The following is a 7,212-nucleotide window of genomic DNA, read 5'->3' as shown; positions in this document are numbered from 1 at the left end:
AAACTTTGAAAGTCTTAACGATCACCAAATCATATGAAATTTTGTAGAGGTGATCTACTCATATAGACCTAAGATATGAACGGTGGAGATGTAAAAATTCAATTGGGAAGTGGTGTAATGCCCTATCCCTAGAAAGTGGCCAAAAATAGGAATCTCTTAATGGAAGGGGGCTGGAATCAACAATGCATTAAGTTACAAAATGGATGACAACTATAAATTTATTTGTGATTTGTACAAGCAACCAACACAACGACAACCAATAAGAGCTGGGAAATGTAGATTTTTATTTTTTTATTTTTTATTTAGAAGATCAAAGATTGTGGAAATGCTAATTATTTTTAGGGAGTTTTACAACTTGAAGATAGGTCATCCAAGTACTAAGATGCGTAGATGATTATTCTGCTTAGTTGTGGCAGAAATATTTTCAGAACATGCATATCAGGAACACCAAATAATTAAGATAATCCTTTTCGGACAACATGTTGCATCTACTAAAATGAACAAAAATTATAAATTACTCGATTCTTGCGAGTTGCAACAATTGATGGAAACTTCTCCTTTTTTTTTTTCTTCCTTTTTTGCTTGAACGTTTGTTTGTTTTGTTTCTATTTGATATTTTGATTCCCAGCCCTCCGCTGCTGACCTCCTATCCTTTTGGAAGTCCTCCCAACTATTCATGTTGAGTACAAAAAAGTGCATCAAAATTTCGAGATGCTTTCAAAATCATGACCATTTCTTAGTGAGGTTGGTTCTTCTTAACAAAAATATATACTAAACAACTTTAATAGTTAAACCACTTCATTTTAGATTTGAGATATAATTAAAACCTGTATGAAGTCGCCAATTGGTGGTCCTTCAAGCAACAGTCGACAAGATTTGATAGTACATTAGGAGAAGTGGCATTAGGAGAATTTCACAACTCTCTTGATTGGAAAAACGGACTTGGCCAAGTCTTTGTTTTCTTGCAAGAAGCAAGATAAGAGCATCTCCAACGAGATAACCTAAAACTCATACTCAAACTTATTTTTTACTTACCTAAATTCATTGTTATTCAAACTCATATTTCATCTTCAATCATTATATCAAAACTCATACTCATACATAAATTTTATTTAGTGTAAACCGTTGGAATTAATTCGAATATTTTAGGCCGTCAGATTAGAAATTCGATAGTTATATATCATTTTTTCTTTTTTGAATTGAATTGATCTTGACCTTTTATTTTAAATGAAATGAAATCTGGGCCATCTGTTTTATGACTGTTGTAATCCCACAACGGACACTCATGTGGGAGGACCCCTTCTGTCAGCTCTTCTGAACGCGTGCAAAGCGAGTCTCCACGTCTCCTCCCGTTATCTTGTCATCTAGCGCGCGTCTGCAACAGATACAGAATCTGGCGCGTTCCTCTAGCTTGTGGCCTCACTTTCACGTGCAGCTGTGTTGGAGTGGGTCCCGCGCCAACCTAAATGGGTTTCCTCCTTGCAAGTCGACCCAAAATAGGTCGAGGGTGGTAGGAACCCATATTTGAGTTTGAGCTTTGATTGTTGGAGATGAGTTTTTATAGGTTTTGACTATGAGTATGGGTATGAAAGACATTGTTGGAGATGCCCTAACTGGCAAGCCTAACTGAATATTTCTATTAATTAAGACAATTTGTCTTATGGAACCGTCAATGATTAATTTTCAAAAATCCCTTAAATTGCCCTTCCCTCAAATTAATCATACCAAGTCATATATAAATAAAAGAAGGACAAAAAATGTCAAAAACTAAATGAAAATAAATAAAGGTTAAATAAAGGATAATTTTTTTTCAAATTTCAAACAGAGATACGGTTGTGCAGTTGGTTACCACTACCGAAGAAACTTCCCGAGTGCACGTATATCTTCCTCCTCATCTTCATATGTTTCTCTTCTTTATATATGTCTCCAATTGCTCGCCTCCTCCAAAACAAAAAAATGTTCTCATATAATTATTCTCTGCTATTGTTTCGTCTCAGGTAATTTTTTCCTCAACACCCTCATGGTTTTACCTCTACTCATCATCGTTTTAATGCTTCCTGTTGTGTTTGTGCTTCAAAACAGGTCTGATTCATCACAGCAGACTACTTGACGTCGAGTTAATTGGTACATGTTGACTTAAAAACGAAAGAAGATAGAGAAAGAGAATAATACATGCCGTAAGGGTGGTATTGCCTCTTTTCATCATCGTTGTCTTTATACATTTTCTTTTTCCTTCTCAGATAATGATTTTGATCTGTTTGTGTACGTTTTATGCTTGCAGTTTTTCTATTATGGGTTTTCATTTCTGTTTCAGCTAACTGATATATAGACATTGAAATGTAGGATGGAACAGTGGTATATAATTAAAGCCGGTAACTTTGGATGAGTATATGTATCTGCAAAAAAAGAGGAGCTAGGGGCTAATGTTTCAGTTAGTAGAGATATTGCATCTTCGTGGGGGAAGCGCTAAGGGTGAGATGCTCAATCAATGCCTGCAATCCTTTCTTATTGGTTGCAAACTGATAATTACGAATTGAATGGTCTGCAAAATGAAAAGAAGTAGTTTTTTTTTTGAAGCTAAAAAAGAAGTAGTTATTCCTATATCAATATTGCACATATATATGGACGTGAAGAACTTTTCCTCAAAATTAATAGATATTGATTATTGAGGTAAAGCCACTTAAAGTGCAACAAGATGTATCCTAGCTAGCTAGCCACTTAGCAGATTATTCTGCAATATATTTCATGAAGTTTTATCAGATTTCTCAATGTTGGTGGTTTGAGATTTTTTGGCTGAATTTATCTAAAATGCTTCATGTCCATTATTTTGATGGTGAAAGAAATTTTTTTTTTTCTTCCTAATTGATTATGTTTCTTCTTGTTCGGTTTAGTGTCTTTTCCTACAAACAGATAAACGCGATGCGCGTGTAAAAATACTAGTAATATATGAAGACAATAATATTTAAAATCAAATTTAACAAATCTAACACAATTGCCTTTGTATACTATACTATTCATTTAGGCCTAATATTCCATATTTTTCATGTATTTAGGTATACAAAATTTATCGCTTACCATATTATTCGATTACGGTAATACTTTCACTCAAAATTTCATGAATTTATAAAACCCTACCATCATTTTTATTTTGAGAGCCTCAATTATCTCAAACGACGAAAAACAATAGCAGAGTGAGTTAAATCATGGTCGATGCAAATGAAGAAAGTCCACATGGAGCGCTGGGGTTGAGCACAAGACACCCAGACAAAAATCCCAGTGCAAACCAACCTAACTGAGATTGCTGGCACACGACATATGTAACCCGTACACGTACCACACTCACGGGATTTCCAAGCCGTCCGATCCTAATTCGACACGTAACTGAGATTGCTGGCGCCAATGAGGAATATTTCTCTTTCGGCTTAAGAGCCGCCGCCACTAACCCCCGGCGGGCAGGCGGTTCTGTCAAGTCGGCCGAGCAGAACGGGAAAAGAAAGTCGTGCGAGTGGGGCCCGCCGAGCGGCGAAAACCGCGGCACATGGTCGACGTGTAGGCAATGATGGCGTGTGTCCACCGTGGTGATCCGGCCTCGGAGCGGAGCAGCGAATCACAGCCGTCGGCTTTGGGGGAATCTCGCGATTCGGGTGTATCTACGAGAATAACGTAAAATATCCACCGTCCCTCTTAACCGTGGGTCCCTCGCGTGGTGACGCAGGTTGCATGTGACCCGCCGGAACTGACAGCTCAGACGGCTTTGGTGTTTAGCGCGCGCAACGGTGAAACCGTGAGAATTGTATTGCGTCACACGTGGGTGAGGATAGGTACTGATCGATCGCCGCGCCTTTTGTGATGTTTGGAGGGTACAGAGCTGTGATGCACGAGGTCACCAACAATGGAGATTAAAAGGGAAAAGGAAAAACCAGAGGGAGAGATACAAATAGTGGTACACGTGAAAACTATTTTGATCGGTTTCTGCTGGGAAAAATGATGCTAGTGCTTTTCGTTGTCTTTGTTCAACTTTTTTTTTTTGGGTGCAACTTTTGGTGTCGAAATGTTAGGATCATGTCTGAAAGTTGCTCTCAGTGAAGCTTAATCATCATGGAGCCGTAAGTATAAGCTAGAGCCTAGAGGTTCAAGTTTGTCCAAGTAGCCCAAAGGTTTACTTTGCAGCACAACAGTAGAAGTTGGATTGGCCCAAGTGCCCAACAGCAGATAATGAGAGAAAATATACTGGGGAGTTTGATATGGTTTTGGTTTGTGATCAATTTACGATTGAATGGCCTAGAAATATAAAAGCAAAATATGAATTATTTTGAGGACTACTCTCTCGTTTCAGTGTGTAATGTTCTTTAATATCTTCTAATGTTTTCTTTTCAAGGATAAAATGGAACAAATATCCAGAGTTCCAACAATTGTAAACGTATTTTGCAGCACCAACTGTGGATCTACATTTTTCTCACAATCTGCATGCCCAGTACTGTATCTGATTTTTTATTTATTTTTCATTATCCAGGACAAAGCTTCACAAATATTAGGTTCTGGAATCCATATGACAAAGGCATTGTACAGAATGTGAAGGAGTTAATTTCTAGCATTAAGAACATAGAAGTTGTCAATGCCTGTTACTGCAGAATGATCGGTTATTAGTACAAAAGCATTCTACACATCTGATTTGATTTAGAAGTGAGACCAAATACAAATTAAAAGCATTCTACTGGCCAGTACAGTTTCACACCGGCCAGGTCCTCCAAAACTAAGGTTGCCAGAATTACGGCAATGATTGTTTCACGTCCAAGCTTTACCATAAACTTTGGATATAGTGTGATGCATGCTTTATTTTTTGGTTCTTGTTTTTTGTTTTTGTTTTTTGTAGAGAGTAGTTCTGGAATTGAAGACACGAACAATGAGTAACTGTAGCCTGAAATAATAAGAATTGTTATGAAAAGGTCATAAAGTCTCAATAGCTAGCAAATTTACCAAAGCTCCTAGTTACAAAAGACTCGATAATGTATAATACATTAGTATTTTTCCATAAATGGTCAATGTTAGAACCTTAGAATTAGTCCACGCGACAACGCATATTACACAGCTAATAAGCTAGTTGACTTCATATCCTGGGCAAAACGCTCTACTGGTTTAGCATGGTCTATGTATTAGAGTTCATCATGGCTCCAAAGTCCGAACTTTGCCCGCATATATTGCAAAAAAAAAAAAAATGAAAAACTTTGCTGCATACATGAGCTCCAAAAGTCTCCTCTCCAACAACATTATATACCAAATATTCCGCCAAAAGCATCTTCTGCTTTAGCCTTTGACGTTGTAAACCTCGGGTGCATTACAGGCATCTCAATTTAATTGAGTTCAGTTTCTTATCAAAAAAAAAAAAAAAAAAAATTATATACCAAACATGCATCGCGTTTACTTTCATCTTGTTCTCCAACTAGCTCTTCTTTCCACAACCGCGCGCGTACGTCCATTTAATTAGTGAATCATTTCTTATGAACTCCCATAGCTAGTCTGTTCTTAGCTCAATCTCCTTGTTGTTATTGGATTCTGGCTAGCTAGTTATATTGAGACTAGCTACGTGTGTTTTCGTTTTGGTGCTTTTCAATGGTTTTGAGCATCCCAAGTGTATCAGCTCGTCAGTGGACGCATGATATATTTTTGAGTTTCAGGGGTGAAACCCGCCATGGTTTTGTATCCCATTTATATGATGAACTGGAAAGCAAAGGGATTAACACATTCATGGATGCGGAAGAGCTGGAAGTAGGGAAGGCTATTTCTCCAAATCTGCTAATGGCAATTGAAGAATCAAGGTTTGCTATAGTGGTTCTGTCGCCAAAGTATGCTTCTTCTACTTGGTGTTTGGATGAACTCACAAAGATTCTTCAGTCCATGGAAGGGAGGGACAGAATTCTGCCAATTTTCTATGATGTAGATCCTTCTCATGTACGACATCAACTGGGGACTTCTGCAGAAGCCTTTGCTATGCATGAAGAAAATTCTAGGGAAAGCAAAGAGAAGTTGGACCGGTGGAGACTTGCTTTAAAAAATGTGGCCGATCTCTCTGGATGGGATACAACGAATTTTCGGTAAGGATCATATCCTTTTACTTTTGGAATTACTGTTTTCCTGATCATTGTTTGACCCTTCGATTTCATGGTAGGTCTGAAAGAGAACTTCTTAAACGAATTGTGAAATTCGTCTGCAACAAGGTACTTCAAGTTCCACCACGGCCTATTCCAATTGAGTTCAATGGGCAGCCTACCGAAGTTTTTGAATCAACAACACGGGCCAGGGATGGGCTTACTAAGGCGCTGAAACACAACAAAGTTCAACCTGAGGTCTCGTTTTTTTCGTGGAAATTAAGCATTATGAAAGGAAAATTGTTTATTTCATGCGTTTGGGAAAACAAAAGGAAATGAAGCACTTTCCTGATGGAAGGGAAATGTGGGGGAAAGTGGTTCATTTGAAAATCAAAATGAACCACTTTCCTTTCTACTTTACTTGCATTAATTACTCATCATAACACAATATTTTAATATTATTTTAACAATTGTTCCGATGAATTTCCTTGCGTTACCAAACGTCACAATTGAAGGTTCTTATGAAATTTTATTTCCGTTCTCTTTCTCTTCCCGTGGGAGAAAGAGAAAGGAACCACTTTCATTTCCACGAACCAAACGAAACCTCAGGTTATAGTAGCTTCTTGAGCGTAAATTTGGGTGAGAGGTCATGCCTTTTGCCCTTTTGGCTTATGGATGTTGTTTTTGGCAACGGACTTGTAACTTTGGATATTTAGGAATGTGTGTCGTGGTGTATGCACTATGCACCACAACCGGTCATTTCAATGTGCTGTAATTTTTTTGATGATTAATAAATTTCCTTATACTTGTTTTATTTTGGAGTAAATACTTGTGACACCCTGTAGTTTACACCTAAAATCAGTTTTGTCCCTCACTTTTTTTTTAAACTGGCATACCCCTATACTTTGAATTCTCGACTGATTTGCCATTTTCCCAGCTGATTATGACTGTGACATGCTCATTAACAGTCTAAATAACCCTTCACTCTTATCTCTTGTAGCATAGTAATAGGGGGCTTAGACCTTGCTCTCAAAACCCAACCATTGAAGCTCTCACAAGCATTGTTAATGAGCATATCACAGTCATAACCAGCTGAGAAAAGGGTAAATCAGTCGAGAATTCAAAG

Source organism: Fragaria vesca, linkage group LG3, assembly GCF_000184155.1.
Source record: "Fragaria vesca subsp. vesca linkage group LG3, FraVesHawaii_1.0, whole genome shotgun sequence".
NCBI classification, from domain to species: Eukaryota; Viridiplantae; Streptophyta; class Magnoliopsida; order Rosales; family Rosaceae; genus Fragaria; species Fragaria vesca.
This window is presented reverse-complemented; position numbering follows the sequence as displayed.